The sequence below is a fragment of the Globicephala melas genome, chromosome 6 (genome assembly GCF_963455315.2).
Source record: "Globicephala melas chromosome 6, mGloMel1.2, whole genome shotgun sequence".
Lineage (NCBI taxonomy): Eukaryota > Metazoa > Chordata > Mammalia > Artiodactyla > Delphinidae > Globicephala > Globicephala melas.
Genome location: NC_083319.1, coordinates 103,797,298 through 103,823,556, shown reverse-complemented (window position 1 = coordinate 103,823,556; position 26,259 = coordinate 103,797,298). Strand labels below are relative to the sequence as shown.

Sequence of the window (26,259 nt, the reverse complement as noted above, 5' to 3'; positions counted from 1 at the left end):
GTGTGTGTGTGTGTGTGTGTATATATATATATATTTAACTTAAAAAACTTTATAGAAGCACAATATACCCATAGAAAAGTGCACCTAAGTGTCCAGCTTGATAAATCTTTACAAAGTGAGCACATCTGGGTATCCAGCACCCAGCTTAAGAACCAACATCACCAGAACCCAGAGGCCCCAGTGGCCCTCTTCCTCTCAGCCCAAGTAACTGCTCTCTCAACTTCTAACCCATAGATTCGTTTTGCCAGCCTTTGGCCTTCATATAAATGGAATCACACAAGACGTGGTATTTTAGACATCTGTGAGCCTTTCCCATGCAGTCAAGGTCCTTTTAGTCTCATTATGCAGAATCATATTTTAATCTTCTGGAAGGGTTAACACGGAGTCCAGAGGGAGTAGCTGACACTGTGGCAGAGCTTGAGCGATTCTTTTCCTAAGATCATTTCAGGGTAGGAAAATAATTGAGGTTTTGGCAGCTGAGATGACCTTGGGCAGAACAGCTATTTCTCAGTTAATTCCTTAAGTAAAGCATCGTCTCTGCCAACTCTCGCTGTAGCCACTCTGAGGAAGGTCCGACTCCGCTGTCCCTCCAGCCAAACCATCTTTGGTTTTTACCTTCTGTTAACTCTTCCCCTTTTTGATTGAAAGAATACCGTCCAGAGCTTCATCCTTTCATGGCCATTTCCCTGTGGTCCAGACATGGGTCCCGATAACTAAGTTGGAGGTTCTGGAGACAGCAAAAGCAAGCAGGGCTTGGGACCGGGTCGACAATAGTTAGATCGTAAAGGGCATCCTCATTTCATAGCCATGTTCCTGCAGGTCCTCCCCTTTCTTTAAATGCAGGGTATCGGGCTTCCCTGGTTCGCAGTGGTTGAGAGTCCGCCTGCTGATGCAGGGGACGCGGGTTCGTGCCCCGGTCCGGGAAGATCCCACATGCCACGGAGCGGCTGGGCCTGTGAGCCACGGCCGCTGAGCCTGCGCGTCCGGAGCCTGTGCTCCGCAGCGGGAGGGGCCACAACAGTGAGAGGCCCGCGTACCGCAAAAAAAAAAAAAAAAAAAAAAGGTCATGAAGCATCTTCTGCTAACAGTGGTCTTGGGCTTCGACCCAGCCTCTGCTCCCCACTCCATGGGACCACTGGGCCCTGGCCAAAAGCAGCCGTTGGTGTCTGGGTAGCAGGTGCTAAAGTGGTTGTTCTCAAGCTTTGGTGAGCATAAGCATGACCTAGAAAGCTCAGTAAATGTACGGATTCCCAGCCCCACTCCCAGATATTGTGCCTCGTGAGGGCTGGGCCGGGTCCTCGCGGTTCTGACACAAATAGTTGAATTGAGTCTATTAGACGTTTGTTCCCACACACCACGTTCTCCTCAAGCTTTTGACATTTCTTCTCCCTGCGATACCCAGTCCACCTTCGTCTGCATTTCGGAATGTACAGCCACTATTTCCCTAATGAATCTGCCTCAATTCAGCTTGCCTGCATCTTAGGTGAGGGTTTTCAGTATCTCCTCTGAAGACCCTTACCAGGAGTACGTGTTATGGAATTACTTATCGTTTTCTAGGTTTCCATGTTCTGTAAGGTAGTCTTCTGAGCCCTGACACTAGCTGTTTGCCCACGTTCACAATAAACTCCAAATGCAGGCTCTGTACGTTCAGAAGTGGGATCAAAGATTACGTAGCTGCATTTCTTTGCTATGTGATTGAGCCTTTTATCCTTTTGCCTAGTGTTCTTCTGTTGTTGTTTTCTTTCTCCATTTATTGAATTGTCATCTTTTCCTTGCCATATTTTCTTATGGGTGAAATTTATAACATAATTTTAAGTGCCGATGAAAATTCCATTAAAAGTAAATTTATTAAAAATAAGGGGTGAATTGGAATCTTTGCAATATTGCTCTTTGCTTTAAGAGACATGCATAGCTCATTTTCTCATTTTTTTGGAATGTTCTGGAACTGTCTTGTCTTCCTGTTCCTTTTTTTTTCTTTTCTGTTGCTTCCTTTTAATGGATACTACTGGTAGCCATTAGAATCTGCCTTGTTTTGTGGTCATTTTCTTGTCAGCTCTATATTTCCCCTCTTGTCACCTGGTCTTGAATCTAGCAGGGTTCATCCAGACCCTGGCTTTGCCAGCAAGTGAGGCAGGCAGGTTACCTGTGGCTCTCCAGGTAGGGGTGAGTGATGGTTTGATCCCCGGCTCAGGTGGAAGCTGGAAGGCACCATGGTTCCTGGTGTGTTTCCCAGCTTCCAGCAATTGTTTGTGTACCGTGGCTCTGCTGTACTGAGATACAATGCTTCTGGCAAAATTATGTTCCAGACACTGTAAGCTTGACCTGAACTACCTCATGTGTACAGCCCTGCAGGTACTGCTGTGATTCAAATTTAAAGGAAGAAACAGAAATGGAGGAATCCCATGATTCAGTGATGTGGCTTGTATGTGGCAAAGGCAGGACTGGCATCAGGCCCTGGGTTCTAACCAAGGATACCCTGTGTGTGGTTATGATGTGTCCCTAGCAAATATTAATGCTCACTAGGCTACAGGCGTTTCCAATGTTTAGGTCAACTGACTCTTGGCCACTGACCACAAAGACTTGAAAGAATTGAAGTGTACACCCCACGACTTCATTTATTAGAGAAGAGGTCTACAGGGAGAATAGTCACTCTAAAACCAAGAGGATTTCATCATATTGTGGTCGTGCCAGTATCCCAGAAACAACAGATGCCTAAAGAAAGGAACACAGTCAGTCCTCAGCATCTCAGGCTTTAGCCCCCAGCCCTGCGTTCTGAAATCTTCCCTCCTCCACCAGCTGCTGGAGCTGCTCTCTGGAGACGAGAAGCAGGTTTATGTTAAGGTGTTAACAAGTGATGAAGAACTTGGGCGTTCACCCCTTCCAGGAGTACAGTGTTTTTATTTTAACAGGGATGGGACAGGGAAGAGGACCTAGTATTCTTGACATTTGTACCCAATCTCCTGGTCTCCCATGAGGACTTAGAGTCTTTCGTAACCACAGGCAAGTAGGAGGGGTTTTGTTAGACTAATCTTCTTCCTCAACAAAAAAGTAAGGCAACCTGGTGGCAGGGAGACCCCGGATGGTTTTGTTTTGTTTTTGTTTTTTAAACTGAACAGCAAAATGAACTAAGTGGGTTTATTTTTTTAATTTTTATTTTATACTGGAGTATAGTTGATTAACAATGTTGTGTTCGTTTCAGGTGTACAGCAAAGTGATTCAGTTATACATATACATGTATCTATTCTTTTTCAAATTTTTTCCCCGTTTAGGTTGTTACATAATATTGAGCAGAGTTCCCTGTGCTACACAGTAGGTCCTTGTTGGTTGTCCATTTTAAATATAGCAGTGTGTACACGTCAATCCCAAACTCTGGGACGGTTTTTTTTTAGTACTTGCAAAGCAACTGGTATTATGATTTGATTTTATAGATGAGAAAATGAAGTCTCGGAGAGATTCAATATGTCACGTGTCACCCAGCTGGTGAGTGGCAGAGTGGAATTCAAATCTACATCTGTCTTATTCTAAAACCTTTTGGTTAAATCTCAACATTTTCCATAAACCAGCTTTGGCTGCAGTGAGACGTGAAAACCGTGGCCACACAGTATCATCCTGTGGTAGTTCTTTGAAAACCCTAGCATTCTATAACTACGAGTTATCGTCGTATTAAATCATAATGATAACGAAGTTAACATTTATGCAGTGCTTACCATGTGCCAGATTCTGTGTTAAGCACGAACCGTCTCATTTCATCCTCACAGCAATACCATGAGAAAGATTCAGATCTTGAGCTCCATTTTACAGATGAGGAAACAGAAGTTTACTGAGTCAAGGAAATTGTCCAGTCGTGCACAGCTGTGTCATCAATAACACATAGAGCCCTAGCTCTGGACCAAGCACTGTGCAATATGCTGGAGAGCTAGCAAGAGGCCTAAGACCCTACTGTCTGTCTGATGTGTCCATATCACGTGGGCAGAGCAAGTCCCCACGAGGTGGTTGCCAAGGGCATGGGCAGACCAGCACCATGGAGCTTCAGACCAGGGAGAGATGACCACAGACTGGATAAGAACCGTACCTAGGAACCAGGATGCTCTTAAGCCTCACGGAAGGTTTTAATTTCTTTAAGATCAGAATCGAAACATAAACTTTTAGGTCAAAGAAAAGGTATTCATACATAATATATTCATCTTTATACCAAGTCATAAAATATAATTTTTAATATTTTGTATGGAAGAAGAGCCATGAAAGTTGTAATGTGGCCCTACTGCCGCCTCCGGATCGTAGGTGACACCATGGCCTTTGGGGGTGGCAGAGCACAGGTGGAAGGAGTCTACTGAAGAGCTGCCTGCCAGTCAGAACACCCAGCCACCAACTGGAAATAGATTCAAAAGATCATCTCGTGGGGCTTCCCTGGTGGCGCAGTGGTTGAGAGTCCGCCTGCTGATGCAGGGGACACGGGTTCGTGCCCCAGTCCGGGAAGATCCTACATGCCGCGGAGCGGCCGGGCCCGTGAGCCATGGCCGCTGAGCCTGCACGTCCGGAGCCTGTGCTCCGCGATGGGAGAGGCCACAACAGTGAGAGGCCTGCGTACCGCATTAAAAAAAAAAAAAAAAAAAAAAAAAAAAAGATCATCTCGTGAGACAATCATCTTAGTCAATTATTCTAACATTCCTCATTTCATTTCCTTGGGGAAAGTGAAGGTACTTACGGTTACGCAGTCTGAGGAAAGTCACAGAAGGAAGTCCAGCTTGAGCTGAGCCTTGACAGACATGAAGTATTGGCTCAGCTGTAAGGCATCCTTTTTCCATTATCTTCGTGATGAGAATAAGGTCAGTTTGTAGGGTTGGCCATCTCCTGAGAAAGAAGTGGTGAAGACTGCATTGCACAGAGTGTGTTTCTGATACGACCAGTGGCCAGCTCAGTACCTGGAACACCGGGGGAATTCAAAAATATATGTTCTGTGTTGAATTGAACCCTAGCACCGTGGAAAGCTGTCTCTGTGGCTTACCAAGTTCGTGCCCTCATGCAAACACCAGCGTGTGGAAGTTGGAAGTGGGTTTTCTGTTTTAAGCAGGTATCAAATAGGCAACCAGGTCTGTGCCTAGCATTGAGCCAGGACACCCATGTGGGATACAAGAGTGATGCGAGATTTGGTCTCCTTCCTTCAGGATCATTAACTCAGGACAAGGAGTCTACGTTACACAACAATACAATTTGTATATAATTATGAAGTACGCTTTGTGTTTTTCTAAAGAAGCAACAGGAGTTGTATGAGGGCTGAAGCAGCTAAGGAAGAAATTTTAAGGAGGTGGTACTTGACCTGGACTTAGAGAATAAATAAGACTGAAGTAGGAGGGATTAGGACATTTTGACAAGAATGGTGGACAGCTTGCAGGTGGGGTAAACACAGCCTTTGGGGGATGAGAGACCCAAGGCTGACCAGTGAGAAGGGCTTTCGATCTCCTTGCAGGTAAGGAAGTGGGGCAGACTTAGGAAGTGAAGGAAATCCATCCTCCTCCTCGCTTGCCTTACGCCTTTTGTAATGCAGCCCAACTGTCTGTCTTTGGTGTTGGATGGATATAGGGTTAAAAGCAGGAAGAGAGAAGAAAGGAAACAAAGGTACTGTTGGGAGGTGGAAAGCCAGCTAGGGGTTGGGGAGGGATGATTCACAGTCGCCCTAAAACCCTCTCATTAAAGAAGAGGCTCTCTCCTCCCCCGCTCTCAGCACAGAAGTGGGCAACGAGGCCCTGGAAGGGCCTCAGGGTAAGAGGTGTGGGTGTGGATGGCTTCTCTGAAGCATCGTTGTTTCATGCACTGCTTGAATTCAGAAAAATCAAATGCTCACAGAATGGAGCGGGCACATTTTTGTGATGATAATTCAGTTCCACGCTGTAAATCTGCCCACTAGCTTAAGAACAATTACCAATGCAATCGAAATCTTATGTCCAGTTGGAAACGGAAGCCGCCGTCTTTCTGTAGATTAAGAAGCAAGTATACTCGTGGATCAGAGAGGCTTGCTGTCTTTTTCCCCAGAAATAGTGTTGGGCTCATTTAACAGGATTTCTACCTGTTGTTCTGCAATTAGTGTTTAAGTGACCATCTCTGGGTATTAGTCACTCCCAGGAAATGAAATGATGCTGCGGTAATTGGCCATGTAGGTTTCTTTGCATCCCTGGGGATTTCACTTGGCTCCTAGAGCATTTTTACATAGACCCTGTCTGCACTCTTTATTTAGCTAATTAGATGGCTTAAGGGAATGAGCTGGCATTGGGGTAGGAGGGAGGGAAGAAGGGGGGCAGCATATTATAATAGGAAGATCACTTGATTGAAACAATATCTGGGCTCTAGTCCAAACTAATAAATCTTCTCTTCTATTATGTTCTTATCTTGGACAGCTGTGTTACATACATTATCTTGTTTAATCGTCACAATAAACTTATGAAGCGGTTTCACAACCCCCTTTACAGAGATGAGAAAAATAAAATTTCAGAGAAGCTGCCCTGACCAAGGTTTCCCAGCTGGCAGAGCTGAGACTGGAACTAGAATTGGTCTTAATTCCCAGGCTCTGCTGTCCATTATTAGTGTCCACTTACTAAAGAAACCTCTGTCGCCTGAAACAAGTCACTCCACCTTCCTGTCTTCCCTTTCTTTAACTGTTCATGATTCTATGAAGATGCTGGCTCTCATGGAAACTCTAAGTGCCTTTCTTTCTGAACCAATGGAAACTATTCAGCACCTTCTGTACTTTGTTTGGCTCCCTATTTCTTTTGTTCTGCTTTTATCCTCCTTTCTACATATCTGAACCAGGGCTGGTGTTAACAGAAGTAGGGGTTGAGCTACGAAGGCAGGGGAAGGAGAGAGAAGCAGGTATATTCACTAGGCATTCCGTTTTCCAGCCCTGAACAGTACTGTCTTCTAACTGAGCTCAGAGGACTTCCCTGGTGGTCCAGTGGTTAAGGCTCTGTGCTTCCACTGCAGGGGGCACAGGTTCGATCCCTGGTCGGGGACCTAAGATCACACGTGCAGCACAGTGAGGCCAAAAAAAACAAAAACAAAACAAAAAAAACTAGTAAATGAGCTCAGAGCACCATAGTATATGCCAAAGACCCGAGGGCTTGGAGTTTGAGGTTTTCATTTCCAGTTTTGCCACCTTCTTGTGAGGCTTTGACCAAATCGTGGTCCTACTGTACCTCTGGTTCCTCATCTATACAGCTGTAATTGTGATATATATCAGGGAGTGATGTTTCCTTTTCCTTGTAGTCACAAAAATGTACACATCAGGTGTAAATAATGGAATTGTGGTCCTGGTGGGGATCTTGAGCTATTGAGTTCTGATCCTTCATTTTACACAGGAAGAAAAGGAGCTGAATTTCCTGGTGCCACATACATAGTTGGTGGCACAAATATGTCGAGAACCCGGGCAGCCTCACAGCATTCCCAGTGCTTCTGGAGCCAGCCCACTTGTCCTCATTTCCAAGATGGAAGAAAAGTTCTTTTTCTTCAGGAATTTATACCTGTCACAGGGAAATAATGAACTATCTGTCAGTGAACCTCATCTACTTTCCTTGTACACATTTTTGAGAGGGGGGAATCAGAGCTGGGGCTAATCAGGGACAAGTTTTTCATGCCAGAGCACATCCCTGTGGGGGACCTATCTCCATAATGAATTCCGTGAGATGATGCTTTGTGAGGAAGCAGAAGAAAATTGCTACCCGTGCCCAGCCCCCAGCAGAGAGCCACCATGTAGGGTGGAGCTCATCAGGTGACATTGTGGAAGGAAGCTGCCATGCTGTGCGGGTGTCTGAGTGTGTCACAGAGAGGGACACACTTTGGAGAAGACTAGCCACACATTTTGCTTCCTGTCGCCATCCTCCTTCACTTTGTCCATTTCTTGCTGGTATTTCTTTTTCTTTTTTTAAATTTTATTGAAGTATAGTTGATTTACAGTGTTGTGTTAATTTCTGCTGTACAGCAAAATGATAGTTATACATACATCTATTCTTTTTCATATTCTTTTCCATTAAGGTTTATCATAGGATATTGAATACAGTTCCCTGTGCTATACAGTAGGATCTTGTTGTTTATCCATCCTATATATACTAGTTTGCATCTGCTAATCCCAAATCCCAATCTATCTCTCTCCACCCCTTGGCAACCGCAAGTCTGTTCTCTATGTCTGTGAGTCTGTTTCTGTTTCGTATATATGTTCATTTGTGTCGTATTTTAGATTCCACATATAAGTGATATCATATGGTATTTGTCCTTCTCTTTCTGACTTACTTCGCTTAGTATGATAATCTCTAGGTCCAAGTATTTATTTTTCTATTCATGCCTATAATACAACAAGTCAGTTCTCAGTTGGAAGGCAGAAAAAACCTTTCTCCTTCTGTACCCAAAAAGTCCTTGACTTATTATATTGACTACAAATATCATTTTAGGTTACATACTAGAATGTCTTCAAAGCAGTTTTATTTTCTGTATTTCTATTTACTCTACTTAATGCTGTGAGGATTATTGTTCTCCTCATTTATAACAGTCAAGTCTGTGTTGTCTAATATTGTAGCTACTAGCCACATGTGGCTATTTAAATGACTTAAAATGAAAAGCTTCACTTCCTCAATCATACTAGCCATATTTCAAGTTCTCAGTAGCCACATGCTAATAACTTGTATGTGTAATCTCCCCTTAAAACAATTTATGAGGTAAGTACAATTTACAGATGAAGAATGTAGGTCTTGGAGATATTTGTTCACTTGCCAAGGTCATATATGGTGGAAGCATGGTGCATATTGGCTAGTCTGACTCCAAAATCTCCTCTCTAACCCACCACAGTGTATTTTATTTCTGATGGATAAACAGCAACAAAAAATTCTTACAAAATGTGACTAGTGACTTCTTCCAGAAAGATGGAGTATATGTACTTTGGCCTATCCCTTCCACTAATTTCAACTAAAAATCCTGGACATTATGTATAAAGTAAACATAAGAAGATTCTGAAAGATGGAGAAAAGGTAGACCAGCTAGAGACCTTCAGACCTGAGGAACAACACAGTGATAAGTTTCCTGTGTTGTCGTTTTTTGCCTCATAAATCACAGACTTGGCAGAGTAGATTTTAAAAACATGACCCATCTATATGCTGTCTACAAGTAACTCACTTCAAATATAGTGATATATATGAGTTTGAAAGTGAAACAATGGAAAAAACAGACTATGCAAACATCAACCAAAAGAAAGCAAGAATGTCTATATTAATATCAGATAACGTAGTCTTCAGAGCATGCAAATTACTGATAAATAGGTCAGCCCACCAAGAGGACATTTAGCAGTCCTAAATGTGTGTGCACCAAACAACATAGCTGCAAAAGATGTGGAGCAGCTGAGAGAACTGAAAGGAGAAACAGAGAAATCCACAGTATACGTGGAGATTTCAACACCCCTCTCTCAACAATTGATGAAACAACCAGACAGAAAATCAGCAAGCATTTAGAACTCAACACACTATCAATCAAGAGTGTCTAATTGACATTTATAGAAGATGTCACCCAACAACAGCAGAAAACACACTTTTCAAGGACTCCTAGACTATATATCATTTTCTAAACCAGAAAACTCACATCAACAAATGTAAAATTAAAAGCATACGTGTACAGGTGATCTCTGACCACAGTGGAATCAAACACGGAGTCAATAACAGAAAGACAACAGGGAAAAACCCAGACACGTGGAAACTAAAAAACATACTTCTAAATAATCCATGGGCCAAAGAGGAAGTCTCAACAGAAATACATTGAGCTGAGTGAAAATGAAAAGCAAACATATCAAAATGTGTGGGACACAGCTAATGTAGTGCTAGATGGAAATACTGACATCCTAATGAAAAGTCTCAAATAATCTAAACTTCTATTTCAAGAAACTAGAAAAAGGAAATCAGAATAAACCCAAAGCAAGAAGAAAAAAGGAAATAAAAAGATAAGAGTAAAAAATCAATGAAATTGAAAACAGAAAAACAATAGGGAAAATCAATAACACAAAGAGCTAGTTCTTTGAAAAAAATCAATTAAATTGACAGACATTTAGTAAGACTGACCAGGAAAAAAAGAGAGAAGACGTAAATTGCCAATATCAGGAGTGAAGCAGGATATCACTGCAGATCCTGCAGACATCAGAAGGATGAGGTAGTACTACAAACAACTCTACACACATCAATATGACAGCTCAGATGAAATGGACTAATTTCATGAAAAGTGCAAACTATCACACCTCACACAATATAAATAGATAATTTAAATAACCCTATAACTATTAAGGAAATTGAATTTGTTACCTTAAAACTGTCAGAAAAGAAATCTCCAGACCCAGATGGTTTCCATGAAGAATAATATCCAAAGAAAATAGAAGGGGATGGAATACTTACCAACTCATTTTGGAGCTAGTACCAGAAAGGAAGGAAGAAAGGAAGGAAAAGAGGGAGGGAGGGAGGGAAAGAAAGGAAGATAGAAGGAAGGAAGGAAGGGAAAAAAAGAAAAAGAAAGAAAGAAAGGGAGAAAGGAAGAAAGAAGGGAGAGAGAGAAAGAGAGGGAGAGAGGAAGGAAGGGGAAAAGGAGAAAAAGAAAACTACAGTCTAGTATCTTTCATGAATGTATGCAGAAATTCTTAACAAAATAATAACAAATAGAATTTAGCAATATATAAAAATAATTGTATATCATCGCCAAGTGGAATTTATTCCAAGGATGCAAGGCTAATTTAATATTTGAAAATCAATCAGTGTAATTTATCATATTAACACACTAAAGTCACATAATCATATCAATTGATGTAGAAAAAGCATTTGACAAAAGCTAATATGCAGATATTATGAAAACCCTCAGAAAACTAGGAGTAGATGGTGAAACTTTCTCACCTTGATAAAGATTATCTACAATAAACCTACAGATTACATTCAACATAATCGTAAAAGAGTAAATGCTTTCCCCCTTAAATTAGGAACAAGGCAGTGATCTTCACTCTCACTACTCTTTTTTTTTTTTTTTTTGCGGTACGCGGGCCTCTCACTGTTGTGGCCTCTCCCGTTGCGGAGCACAGGCTCCGGATGCGCAGGCTCAGCGGCCATGGCTCACGGGCCCAGTCGCTCTGCGGCATGTGGGATCTTCCTGGACTGGGGCACGAACCTGTGTCCCCTGCATGGGCAGGCGGACTCTCAACCACTGCACCACCAGGGAAGCCCTTCACTCTCATTACTCTTATTCAGCATATTGCTGAAAGTTCTAGTCCATGCAAGAAAAGGAAAGAAAAGACATGAAACTGTTGTTATTTGTAGATATGATATATACATTGAAAATTCAAAGGAATTTATTTTTTAAAAAACCTTCTAGAACTAGCAAGAGAGTTCAGCAAGGTCTCAGAATACAAGTTAAACAAAACAAAAAATATATATATTTATGTACCGGTAATGAGCACATGGACATCAAAATTAAATATATCAATACTATACAAAGACTTAGGTTTAAATCTAATAGTGCATTATACAGTATCTGCATGCTGAAAACAATAAAGTGCTGATGAAAGAAATCAAAGAAGATGTAAATAAATGGAGAGACATATTGTGTTCATGGACTCAATATAGCAAATATATCAATTCTCCCCAAATTAATACAGAGGTTTAACACAATCACTATCAAAACTCCAGCAAGATTTTTTTTGTATCAATAGTTATACATAAGACTCTTCTAAAATTTATGTGAAAGGCAAAGGAACTAGAATAGCTAAAACCACTTGGAAACAAATTTAAAGTGAGAGGAATCACTCTATCAGATTTCAAAATTGATTATGTAGTGACAGTAACCAAGCAGAGGGACAGACACGCAGATCAATGGAACAAAATGGAAAACCCAAACATAGACCCACACAAATATGCCCAATTGATTTCTGACAAAGATGCAAAAACAATTCAATGGAGGAAAGATAGCTTGTTCAACAGATAACGCTAGAGCAACCGGACACCCAGAGGCAAAAATTGAACCTCAACCTAAACCTTACACACTAAACAAAAATTAACTCAAAATGTATCATGGATGTAAGTGTAGAAAACACAAAGCTATAAAACTTTTAGAAAAACAAAGGAGAAAATCGTTGACATCTAGGTTTAGACAAGACTTGGCACTAAAAGCATTATTCATAAAAGGAAAAATTAATACACTGGACTTTATAAAAATTTTAAAATTTCGCTCTGCAAAAGACCCTGTTGAGCAGATGAAAAGATGAGTTACATACTGGGAGGAAATATTTTCAAATCCTGTGTTCAGCAATCCTAAGACTGCTGTCTAGAATATCTGAGGAACTCTCAAAACAACAGTAATAAAGCCAATCCAAGTAGAACATGGGCAAAAGACATGAACAGACATCTCAATAAGTACACGAAAAGATGTACTTTTGAATGATAATGAAAAGCATCACTAGCCATTAGGGAAATGCAAATGAAAACAATAGTTAGATATCATTACACAACTATCGGGATGGCTAAAATAAAAAATAGTGACAACATCAAATGCTGGCAATGATGCAGATGAGTTGGATCACTCATAAATTGCCAGTGGCAATGTAAAATGATACAGACACTGAAGAAGTTTGACTATTTCTCCAAGTTTGGATATATTTAATTTTTGTTATGGTTCAGTTCTCAACAAAGACTTTTCTCTCCCACAGTCAGGATCCAGGCTGAGACTGGTAAGGTTCCTAGTCATCTACCTTTTCATTGAAGGCCTAGCCCTTTGAGGATTCCAGGTTTCATGCAAGGATCTTAGTTTATATTCCCCCCACTCTTGTGCAGACCCAGAGCTTCATGTTCTGTCCCCATGTGGTTCCCGAAACTCACATCTCTTGATAATCAAGAACAGTAAGTGCCCATAAGGCAACATTAGGTCAGTGTTATGTTGATACTCTGTTTTCAACAACCTCTTGTTTTTGGGCCTTGGAGAACTTTTTGTTATCTTATAACTTAGCTATGTACGTACAGGGGGTCTTATTAAATTTTACCCATTATGTCTAGGTATTCTGTTACAGGAAGTTTTCAATATATCTCATCTATCCTATTTCCAGAAATGGAAATCTACATGTTATCTTTAAGTCTCTTTAAGAGTCTTATTTTACCATCTTGTATCATAGAAGTTAATCCAGTATGTCTTGATGAGAATTTGGTAGTGAAAATTTTTGACATTTTGGCCCATATGTCTAAATGATATTGACCAATAAAAGGAATAAAATACATGTTTTTCTAAATTATTAAAATGAGTTAAATAATAAGGGTTGGTATTAGAGGTAAAAGCTACCCAATAGAGAAGCTCTGGATTTTAAGTTTTTCTTATAATCTGAAAAATGATGTTTATTATTAATTTAGATTTCACTAATCATATCCATTAAAAGTTCAGTTCAAGAGATAAAAGAAATATATTTGAATTTTAAAGATATGTGTTAAGTGACAAGACTATTATTATATAAAAATATGTGTTGAATACTAAAAATGACAGCACCTCAGAAAAATACAAAAAGAAAGTTAAAGGCCACCTAAAATTCTACCATCCATAAATAACAGCCATTATCACTTGGCCAACACAGTCTGAAAATGGAAAAATTGTTGGATGGAAGGATGGTTGGATGGATGGATGGAAAGAAACATAAAATGGTGACATATATGCTTTTTAAATTTTAAGGTATTAAATTAAATTTATTTGGCAGGAAGAAAATACATTAAAGCCAAATTAAAGGAACCATTTCATTCCAGGGAGTGTGTCTTCACTATATCAGATAGTAATCACTAAAGATATTCTTTTCAAGTTATGAAAAAGGATCATGAAAATCATGAAGCGTCCTCTTTCTGTTAGGATAAGCCAGACTCAAGTTTTTTATGTGAAATAGTCTAATGTTAAAATTTAACAATGTATTCATTATTTTAGAAATATGGTGCTGGCCAAAACAAAGCAAATGTGTGAGCCCCACACGGCAAAGCTGAGAATCAGGACCTTGTCACTTGTAGAGAAATCATTCTCCTGCTCCAAAGCTTATAGAAAAACTTGAGCTCTAAGACTTGCCCTTCATTTTGTCTAGGTTTTAGATCCCAGTCTTCAAAGACCTTTACATACGAAATTGCCTTTTGTTTTTAATGTCCTATGGCACAGTGGCCGAAACGATGGTTATAGCCATGGAGAATAAAATAAACAGAACACAAGAATGCTAACTTACCAAAGCTACTTGTTGACCTTGTTACTTTGTCAGGAATAAGCTGGCTGCTTGGTTTGTGTGCGTCCTATATCACTGGAAAGAATGAAACACAGACAGGATGTCCACATTGTGGAGCACTGGTCTGGGATCTAAGCATCAGATGGATAGATGGGTGGATGCCTGCATGCATGCACAGATAGATGGATGGATTCAAGGGTAGTTAAGATCCCTTTCAGCCACACGTTCCCTTACAGGGAGAGTCTTCATTCATTCACTAAGTCTTCGTTAATCCGTGGGGCAGAACGTTTGAGAGGGGTAGGGCTGAGAAGGGCAAGACAAAAGAGTGCCAAATATTTATTATGCCTTCTTTCTAATCTTGCCTTTAAAAGCTTCGCACTAGATATGTTACTGAAAATCATTTTACCTGACCTTTTGGTGGCTTGGAGTAGGTTGCCTGCCGTGGATATAATAGGAGGAAGCCAATATTTATCAGTTTCTGCTTTTTCAGAGCAACTGAACAGCTTTCACTGAAAAACCTTCCTCTACTATGTTTAACTATTAAAGCGAGTATAATCTTTCATTACCTGTCCTTCGGCTCACAATTTCTAGAAGTATATGGTTGTAATTAATGCTTAAAAATTGTAGTTACACTATGTTTCCTGTTAATATGCATGTAGCATCAGGACAGTGGTGTCATTATTATTTAAGCCTAAGTATTAGTCACTTGATTATATTTTTTTCTGAGTAGATGTAAGTTGAAGGCATGTGGAGAAGGTATGGAGAATGCCCCAGAATAAGAATGGGTGAGTAAGAGTTGCCATCCTTAGGAGTGGATGCAGAAGGGGAGGAAGAGGCAGGAGTAGGCATATCTAAGGCAGAAAAGACACAATTTTGCAGAGGTTACTTCTGGATTCATCTGATCAGAGTCCTGTTTTCTCAGCTTCCTATTGCAGCAGGTCACGTTGCCTTTTTCTTCCAAGAGAAAGTACATTAAATATATCTAATTTATCAAATCAGACTTTTTTAAAAAGGGCTTTTGTCTCCCAAAGACATTTATAAGTATGTTCATAGCTGTTTTATTTGGAGTAGCCCAACAACAAGAAACAACACAAGTACCCATCACCTATTAAATAGGAAAATGCATTGTGTTGTATTCATATAGTGGAATACTATACAACAATAAAAAACCCAAACTACTGATATATATATAACAGTATGAGTGAATCACACAGAGAACGTTGAGTGAACAAAGTCAGACATGAAAGAGAACAAACTGCATGACTCTGTTTATATGAAGTTCAGAAACAGGTAACATAAGCTATAGTGTTAGAGGTTTGAAGAGCCACTACCTTTATGGGGAGCGTTGACTGGAAGCAGGCGTGAGGGGGCCTTCTGAGGTGATGGAGATGTTCTGTATTTGGGTCTGGTTAGCAATTTCCTGTGTGTTCACATCCATATAAGACCATTGAGCTGGATACTGAAGATCTGGGCACTTTACAAATTTTAAGTTAAATCTCAATGTTTTTCTAATGCAAGAAATTTGAAGTTAGAGCCCCACTTACATACTCTCGTGCGCTGGAGTTAGCTCACGTTAACTCACGTTAACTCCAAAACCTAACTGAGCACAGAAACACATTTGGAGGAAATCGTGAAAGAATAAAATGCCATGCCAGGTGAATCTTGATTTTTTTAATTTTCAGGTAACTTGTCAAATAATTGGTTAATCATAGTTTAAATTAACGCAACTCTCTTTTTTTTGTTGTTTTTTTTTCACTTTCAAACTCTTTGGGGTCAGTCAAGTAGGAAGCACACGTATTAAAAACAATTGCAAAACCTGCCATCCAAGGAACAAAGATGTGTTGTCCATATATGATTCACAGGAGTGGGTATGTGGGATTTGGAAGGTAGAAATGAAATATAAGTTCTGGTCTCTGCTAAAGTCTCCGTGCTGTCTAATGAACTAGTTGGTTTTCTGCAAGGAAAAATCACTGTGCATCCTTTAGGCTGGAATATGCCAGGTCTGCCTTGCCAGGGTGACTTAGGAGTGAGATGTTAATAAGGGCTTGCCTTCTTATTTAAGTTGCTTCAGATCATCCCATAAATATTCAGTTACCTTTAACTGAGCTTCTTGAAATATTCTCCACCATTTCCTTCCTTAACACACTGTTAGAAGATTCTAACATATGGTTTCATTCAGAGTACATGTGCAGCCTCTCTCCCTGTTGAAATGGAGCAGCTGTTTTAAGCTTGTTGCCTGTCACCAACTCCTAGGATGGAGCAAGTAGAAAAATCTGCAATCACAATTACATTCAGTAGAAACTGCAGGGGGAATTCAGAAATTCAATGTGAAATTAACCCACAGTGCAAATTACCTGAATTACTAGAACTACATGACTGCTCTTTTGTTTAAAAAAAAAAAAAAAGTTACTTGTAATTTTGTAAAACTTGTAAAAGTTACTTGTAAGTTACTTGTAATGTGTCTGTACTTGAGACAGACACATTACAAGATGTTGGCTTTTATTGACTTGACCTCTCAGTTTAAAGCGTTAATGGTTAACAAAAAAAAAGACATGTACAAGCCAACGGAGCATAGTTAAGAGAAGGGCGGCCAGTTTCCAAGGGAAGGTCTCCTTCTTGGAGAGTTCAACTGCTGTGATAAAATTTGCAAGCTGAGACACAGGAAAGAGTTTAATAATCTAAGGAAGAAATTTTATTAACCATCTAGGAAATCTGAGGACCAAATTGCTGGAGAGACTTTGCCAAAATTATACAGCAAATCTTTTACAGAGATAAGCCATGTTCAGGATTGTCACTCTTTCATCTTCCTTTGAGTAGGTGACATCACTTTGCATTTTATGAGGCTAACTCAGTGGCCATGACTGTCCCTCAGCTCTCTGAGGGAACAGGTCATCCCTGCATTCCATGTATAGCACAGTGCCCAGCATATAGTAGAGGTAAAAACTGAATACATGTTTGTTTACTTATTTGAGTTTAAGTGTCCTTTGTGCATCACTAAAGTAGATAAGATTTTGTGGGTTTTTTTTTTTTTTTTTTTTTGCGGTACGCGGGCCTCTCACTGCTGTGGCCTCTCCCGTTGCGGAGCACAGGCTCCAGATGCACAGGCTCAGTGGCCATGGCTCACGGGCCCAGCCGCTCCGCGGCACGTGGGATCTTCCCGGACCGGGGCACGAACCCGAGTCCCCTGCATTGGCAGGTGGACTCTCAACCACTGCGCCACCAGGGAAGCCCAGATTTTGTGTTTTTACAAATGGTTACTATCTATTATTTCATGGGATTCTCCCTATTTTTCAATAAAAATTGTAAGGCAAGTATCGGTCTAGGACCAGATGACACTGAAATAGAAATGAGTCGCTTCCAACAGCAGAGTCTCTTACTGTTTCTTGGCTCATGGAAGCTGAGATACCAGAATTATGGTTCGGTTTTCTCTACTAAGTAGCATGCTTCCTTTGGGGCCTCAATATTTTTAGGATAATCAGAAAGTACTTCTCAGAGAGGCTGGACCTTGGGGGATAATGGGTTTTCAGTATGTGGCCAGAGGGGCGTATGAGGAAGAGCGAAGACTGTTCCGGGCAGAGAGAATGGCGTAACCCAAGACATGGAAGCCCAAAAGGCATCTTTCACAGTGTTCAAGGTGGCTTTGGTTTAAAGTTCAGTCAGAGGATTAGTGGGAGGTAAGATTGGAAACTCCCACTGAAATTATTTTGTAAAGACAAATTCAACAGTTGTATACTTAGCACATTCCATATGCCCTGCCTCATGAGACATGAGAGGGGTAGGATGGTAAACAGGCAGACAGGTTCCCACTCTTACAGAGCTCACATCTAAGTGTGATTACAAGCAGCGATATAAACTTTCTTCACCAGCAGGGGGATATGCGTGATGACAGGAAGTAATCCCATCAAAGTTGTGGTGATCTGCCCCCCACAAAGCCTTCTGCATGGTTATGGTGGAAAAACTAATTATATATTGGTTTTTAAAATGTCTCCAGGTATGAGTTCACAAGAACCCGAACGAGATAGCAGCGATCAGAACCAAAAGAAAGGACGTATGTCCAACATGTTGTACAAAGGGGAAAAAAAATGAGGTTTCTTTGCCCCACTGGATGTAGAGGTAAAGGGAGGGAAGAAGTACCAGGCAACAGAAGTTTTAAATCTTAGTGAGTAGCAGAGCGAGCATGACATCTCAGTGTATATACCTTTTTAGTAGGAAAACCTGCTAAGCAGAGGAGGGCGGAGGAGAAATGAGGGCAGTTTTAGAGTTGCAGTTGAGATATTTCTGAGATAACAACATTGTAATATTCTGCAAGCAGCTCGAACCGGGGAGAGGGCATACATGCGCAAAAGGGCTTTGTCACCAGTGTGGAAGTCACCTGTGGAGTTCTAAGAATGGCTGAGATCACCAAGGGACAAAGGCAAGTAAAAGACCAAATTCAAAAACTCTTCAAAATTACTAGGTCATCCATTTCCACAGTGTGTATAGTAAGAAAAATAGGGAGGGGTCAAGCCAAGAATTCAGCAATAGGGGACTGGTTTAATAAGCTATGCTAAATACACACAGTGGAATGCTATCCAGCTAGGACAAAGGATGAAAAGATCTTTACACGTTGATAAAGAAATGAGTACCAAGATGCATTAAGTGAGAAAAAGAAAGGAGTAAAAGTATATATAGTATGCTACATTTTGTGGAGGAAATGTAAGCAAATAAGACTATATAGACACACTTTCTTACGTTTGCAGAAAATAAAGCTTTGGAATAGTAAACAAGAAAGTAATAAAAACGTTTCCTGTAGGGCTGAGGGGGAATAGCATAGATGGAGTCTTTTCTTTTTTTTGATAACTTATTTTCCATTTTTGTGGGATTTGCGATTTTACAGGGGTTCAAACCAGTGAATAAAAACTAATTTTTACAGAGAACTTGTTACTCTACTATTATTTTCAGAATCATTGTAATAAGAACTCTACCTGAAAAGGCTAATACAGAAGAGAACTTTAAGGTCTAAAAAGATTGTGCAAAATTTTAACAATTGGGGCTTCCCTGGTGGCGCAGTGGTTGAGAGTCCGCCTGCCGATGCAGGGGACACGGGTTCGTGTCCTTGCCCAGGAAGATCCCACATGCCGCGGAGCTGCTGGGCCCGTGAGCCATGGCCGCTGAGCCTGCGCGTCCGGAGCCTGTGCTCCGCAACGGGAGAGGCCACAGCAGTGAGAGGCCCGCGTACCGCAAAAAAAAAAAAAAAAAAAAAAAAAAGTAACAGTTGGCATTAAAAACAAACAACCACGGAAGGCTCTGATATTTGGCCTCACATCTCTCTTAGAACAGTGGTTTTCAAAGTCTGTTGTGTGTCAGAATGAGCTGGAGAGCTACTGGAGTCTCCAAAAGCCAGGATCATTTCCATACGAGAGGACTGGATCTCTGCATCTTTACCAAGTTCTCCAGCAATGTTTCCAAACCGGGCTGATCAGAATTGCCTAGGGGTATGACATCTCTGTGCATACCTCGTTATATTGTTCTAATTTTTGAACCAAGTAAATGTATTAGCCATTCAACTGTGAACTTAAAAAAATAAGGAATTGCAGAGGACGTAGCATAAGGGGCTTGGGAACTGGGTCTGTGTCCAGAGAGGAGAAGGAGGTGTGATGATGGAGAGAATTAGCCATCTTGTGAGGCAGTGAAAAGGAAAAAGGGAACAGAATTTCCAGGAGCAAAAGCAGGTGGGTCCTGGCATCTCTGGCGGATCTATTTCTCAGTATCCCCAACCCCTGTCCTCCAGCCAGGCCACCGTCCCCTGCCTCTTCCTGAATATTCTAAGTATGCTCCTTCTTTTGTTCATGCCACATTCCCACCAAAGTGAGTACTCTTCCCAATGTTTCCCACCAACACAAATTTTCATTCATTCCTTTATTCAGTGAATATCCAAGCACCTCCATTCACTAGACATGCTGGCAGACCACACACCTGAATGAGGCACAGTCTTGAAGGGATTCACTGCCTATTAAGAAGAACAGACACTGAGATTAGTGCTGTAGCATAGCATTCCAGAGCAGCTTCTCAGATAGGGGACACTGACTCTTTTTTTTCCCTAACATCTTAATTGTAGTATAATTGCCTTACAATGTTGTGTTAGTTTCTGCTGTATAACAAAGTGAATCAGCTATACATGTACATATATCCCCATATCCCCTCCCTCTTGCATCTCCCTCCCACCCTCCTTATCCCACCCCTCTAGGTGGTCACAAAGCACCGAGCTGATCTCCCTGTGCTATGCGGCTGCTTCCCACTAGCTATCGATTTTACATTTGGTAGTATTATAAGTCCATGCCACTCTCTCACTTCCTCCCAGTTTACCCTTCCCACTCCCCGTGTCCTCAAGTCCATTCTCTACGTCTGCGTCTTTATTCCTGTCCTGCCCCTAAGTTCTTCAGAACCACTTTTTTTTTTTTTAGATTCCATATATATGTGTTAGCATGCGGTATTTGTTTTTCTCTTTCTGACTTATTTCACTCTGTATGACAGACTCTAGGTCTATCCACCTCATTACAAATAGCTCAATTTCATTTCTTTTTATGGCTGAGTAATATTCCATTGTATATATGTACCACATCTTCTTTATCAATTCATCTGTTGATGGTCACTTAGGTTGCTTCCATGTCCTGGCTACTGTAAATAGTGCTACAATGAACATTGTGGTACATGACTCTTTTTGAATTATGGTTTGCTCAGGGTATATGCCCAGTAGTGGGATTGCTGGGTCATATGGTAGTTCTATTTGTAGTTTTTTTAAGGAACCTCCATACTGTTCTCCACAGTGGCTGTATCAATTTACATTCCCACCAGCAGTGCAAGAGGGTTCCCTTTTCTCCACACCCTCTCCAGCATTTATTGTTTGTAGATTTTTTGATGATGGCCATTCTGACCGGTGTGAGGTGACACCTCATTGTAGTTTTGATTTGCATTTCTCTAATGATTAGTGATGTTGAGCATCCTTTCATGTGTTTGTTGGCCATCTGTATGTCTTCTTTGGAGAAATGTCTATTTAGGTCTTCCGCCCATTTTTGGATTGGGTTGTTTGTTTTTTTGATATTGAGCTGCATGAGCTGCTTGTAAATGACACTGACTCTTGATAGTGAAAATTAGTAAGAATTGACTAGGGGAGAGATACCCTGCAGTCAAATCAGAAAGAAAGAGTCGTTTCGCTCTGATTCTAACTTAATGGTACCAATCATTTGTATTTCTTTCATTACTTAAATTAATATTTTAATCACCCTCCCTGATTGTTGCACGCACACTGTTATTTCATTGCTAAAAGAAATCCTGTGAAAATAGCTATGATCATCCTCATTAGACAGATAAAGAAGGAAGACTTGGAGAGGTAAGTGGCTTGCCCAAGGCTGGAAGCTAATTCCTCTTAGGAGGCTGTGCTTAATGGGAGGCAGGTAAGCTTGTAATCTTTATGAAGGAAAATAATTATTGTTGTGAAAACTATTATAAGGCTCTCTCTTCTTATATCGATTGCACCTGGTTATAGGACGTTGTTGAGCCACGGGTTTTGGGAATTTTAAGCTCATTCATTGAACACATTTTCTTTTGTAGTGTTTCCCCTACATAAGTTTCACATTATGAACAAGGCCAAAGTCAAGCTCTGCAGGCCCTCAGTAGAGAAGGAGATGGTCCATACGTATCCGAGCCCCGGCTCTCCTCCCACTGACCCATCCTCTCTCAGTGCTCACAAGGTCTGCTTCCCCTACTCCCATCCACTCTGGTGACCTGAAGCGGAAGGCTCTGCCCTGTTCTCCTTTCACTTATTTTAAGTGGGGTCTAGATCGTCACTTTCCTTTCTGCGTACCTGGCGGGTTCTTTCTCCTTTTCTAGGACTTTCCCTCAGGCCATATCTAACCAGGGCCAACCACACTGTCTCTTCCTGTTTCATCCTTCAAGGCATGTGGCTGCTTTATATAGTGACTGAGCTCTCAATTAATCCAGAGACTTGCTCCCAAAGACGCTTAGGGAGCAACCCCGATTCTCTGGCAATAGCAACAGCTCTACTCTAAACTCTAAGCTATTTTCACTTACTGCCCTGTGTAAAGCTTGACATCTTCCCACTAATTAATAGTGACCCTCTCAGTGATGAGTTACTATCTGGATTCCCATGCACCATCTGGAGAAGAGCCTGGACACCAGAGAATTTCTATTTTTATCAGGCTCTGGCATTGTACTTACATTCCGTTAAAACTGAGTCAGAAGCCACAGAAAACTTGAATAGTGCTTCTTTTTTCCACCTAGGGCCACTGTATTAACTGATAAAGAGCTTTTTCACCCTCTTCGCTATTATCCTTCAAAGGATGAGCAAAACAGAAGCCTGGTTTCAATTTAAAAAATAAACTCTTATGCGTAAACACTCAACTTCTGGGGCTGGTTTCACCGTATCCAAAGGAAAGCTGTGGTGGAAATTATTTTGATACAAACACAGTTAGGAGGCTGAATGAATTGCAGCCAGTTAAAAATAGAACAGTAATAATTCCCCACAGTGGGTCATGCTGGGGTTGGGGGGAGAGCAGAGGTGGGGCAGAAGTGGCGGCCTGATAGATAGAGGTTTTCCTTCTTCCTTCCGAGGAAGAAAACTGTTCGATCAACATGCCAGCTCATTCTTCAAACAAAAAGAATGTGGTTGCATGTGGTAAGGCCAAGGGGTACAGGCTGAGAGCATAGGTTCCAGATCACTGGGTTGCGTGAGTTCAAGTCCTCTTCCTCTATTTCCTTCTCGAGTGGTGTCAGGCAGGTTCCTTAGCCTCTCATGCCTGTTTCCTCATCTGTAATAATACTTCACTTCATAGCATTTTTGGAAAATTAAGTGAGATAATATATGGAACACATTTATAAAGTTCTGGGCACATAGTGAACATGAAATAAATGTTGGGTCTTGGTTGACCTGGTCTTGGGCTCCCTTCATTACAGCAAATCATTTGCCTCATCTTTAAGGTGGAAATGATATACCCACCTTGTTGATCCTAACCAGCAAATACCAATTCATGTTAATCTGCTGTCCAGCCCGTGACACTTTAGAGAATGAAAGAGAGGCTAGGAATAATTATGCCAAGACAACTGGCATGAACTGCTTCTGCCCTGGGCAAACTCGGAAGGTGACTTTAAGTAAAAGAGATAGGTAGACATATGTGACCCCAATTTCAGTGGTCACAATGAAGCTCCATCTAACTGATCTTTTAGGATTTGAATCCTAGCCTAAAATGAACATCCAAATCACCGGTGGCATTAGAAAAAAATTCAGAGCTATGCCCCAGATCCCCAGAATCAACATCTGTGGAATCCAAGTGTGTGTGTCTATGACTCCAAAGTTGATTTTAATATACACCCATAGTTGACGCTCACTGATGAGCTATGAAATCCCAATTTCATGACTTCTCTCTAGCTGTTAATAACAAAGCAATAAGAATAAATTAAATTTCTATCAGACCTTATCATTGCTATTATTTTTCATAAGTCATCTCATCTGATCTCTAATACAACCAACCTCTAAGGTGTTAGATATTCTTCCGATGGGTTGCACAGAGGTTACCTGACTTGTCAGTGGTCATTCTGGAATTAGCCCCCAAACTTTTAGTTTAGAGATTCTCCACTTTATATGAGCATTTGTTCATTAAACAAACAGTGACATATGTTTGAGTAATTCAGAACACAACTCTGGAGTCATGGACTTGTGCCCCCAGGCAAACACTAATCTGTTTTCTGTCACTATATATTAGCTTGGAATTTCTAGACTCTGTGTGAATGGAATCATATAGTATGTACTCTTTTTTTGCCTCTTTAATTCACCATGATTTTGAGATGTGTCTATGTTGTATCAAGTTAGTTCCTTTTTGTTGCTGAGTATACTTTCAACTATTGCTGAACATTTGGACTCTTTGAAGTTTGGGGCTATTACAAACAAAGCTGCTTTGAACATTTCTATCTAAGCCTTTGTGTGGATATATGTTTTCATTTCTCCTGAGTAAATAGAAATGACTGGGTCATGTGCTCAGTGTGTGTTTTAACTTTTTAACTCCCAAAATCTTTTGCAAAACGATTCGACTATTTTACATTCCCACCAACAGTGTATGAGGTTTCCAATTGCTTTTCACCAGCATGTGCTATTGTCAGGTTTTTTTGTCTATTGTAATGGGTATACAGTGGTATCTCATGGTGACTTTACTTTGTATTTTACTGATGACTAACAACGTGTATTATCTTTTCATGTGATTACTGGCCATTTGTTTCTTTTTTGGTGAAGGATATCTTCAAATCTTTTACACATTTTTTGTTATTATGTGACATATACTGTCTTATTATTGAGTTGTAAGAGTTCTTTGTATATTCTGGACACATATCCTTTATCTGATATATATGTTGCAGATTAGTTTCTTCCTGTCTTTTTGTTTTTTTAATAGTGTCTTCCAAAAACAAAAATTTGATAAAGTCCAATTTATCAATATTTTTCATTATACTTCATACTTCTGGTATTCTATCTGAATAACCTTTGCCTACTCCAAGGTCACAAAGCTGTTCTCCTATGTTTTCTTCTAGAAATTTCATAGGTGTAGGTTTTACACTTAGGCTTATGATCCATTTTGAATTAATTTTTATGTATGGTATGAAATAAGGGTTAATGTTCTTTTTTTTTCCCATATGGATAACTAGATGATTCAGAAACATTGTTGAAAAACACTTTCTTTAACCATTAGATATGTATTAGTTTACTATTGCTGCTATAACAAATTACTGCAAACTTAGTGGCTTGAAACAATACAAATTTGTGGTCTTACAGTTCTTGAGGTCAGAAATAGATCTTACAGCACAAAAATCAAATCGAAGTCAGCAAGACTCTGTTCCTTAAGGTTCTAAAGGTGAAATTGTTCCTTACCTTTTGCAGAATTCGATAGACTGTGTGCCTTGCCTCATGGCCCTCTCCATCTACAAAGTCAGCACTCACATCACTCTGACCTCTACTTCCACTCTAACCCCAGCCCTCCTGCCTCCACTTTTACTTACAAGGATCTTCATGATTACATTGCGTCCACCTAGATAATTCAGGATAATCTTCCCATCTCAACATCCTTAACTTAATCATGTCTGGAAAGTTTCTTTTGCCATGTAAAGTAATATATTCCACAGATTCCTGGGAGTAGGACATGGAAATCTGTAGAGGGTTGTTATTCTGCCTACTACATGTTACCTTGGCATCCTTGTCAAAAATCAAATGACAATATTTATGTAGGCTCTTGTTTGGACTATAATGTGTAGTTGATCTACATACCTAATGTCTTGCAAATACCAAACTGTCGTAGTTCTCTAGCTTTCTACAGTGTTGAAATCAGGTAATATGAGTTTTCAAACTTTGTTCTTTTAAAAATTGCTCTGTTTATTCTAGATGTTTTGTATTTCCATATAAATTTTACAGGTTCACTTGTTAATTTCAACAAACAAAAAAGCCTTTTAGCATGAGTTTGGAAATGTTTATTCTTCTTCAATATTTTGAAAAAAATAAGAAAGATTGGTATTTATGCTTCTTTAAATGTTTGGTAGAATTCACCAGTGAAGCCATCAGTTCCTGGCTTTTATTTTTTGGGAGATTTTTGATTCCTGATTCAATCTCCTTACTCATTGTTTGTTCAGATTTTCTATTTCTTCATGATTCACTCTTGGTAGGTTGCATGTTTCTAGGAACTTATCCATTCATCTCAAGGTCAAAATTATTCTCATAACAAATTATTCTCATAGTCAGACAAGTATACTACAAGAAAAAAAATTAGGGACCAATATCCTTGGTGAACATAGATGCAAAAATCCTCAACAGAATACTAGAAAACTGAATTCAAAAGCATGTTAAAAGGATCCTACACCATGATCAAGTGAGAGTTATCCTTGGATACAATAATTGTTCAACATATGTAAATCAATAATTGTGATGCTCCACGTTAACAGAATGAAGGATAAAAATTGTATGATCATCTCAATAGATGTAGAAAAGCATTTGA

At 40.2% G+C, this 26,259-nt stretch overlaps 1 protein-coding gene across 5 annotated transcripts in view; it reads left to right on the top strand.

The window, feature by feature from the left end:
* ADRA1A (adrenoceptor alpha 1A) overlaps positions 1-26,259 on the top strand; it is a 99,082-nt gene that overhangs the window by 32,347 nt on the left and 40,476 nt on the right. The window lies entirely within an intron of this gene.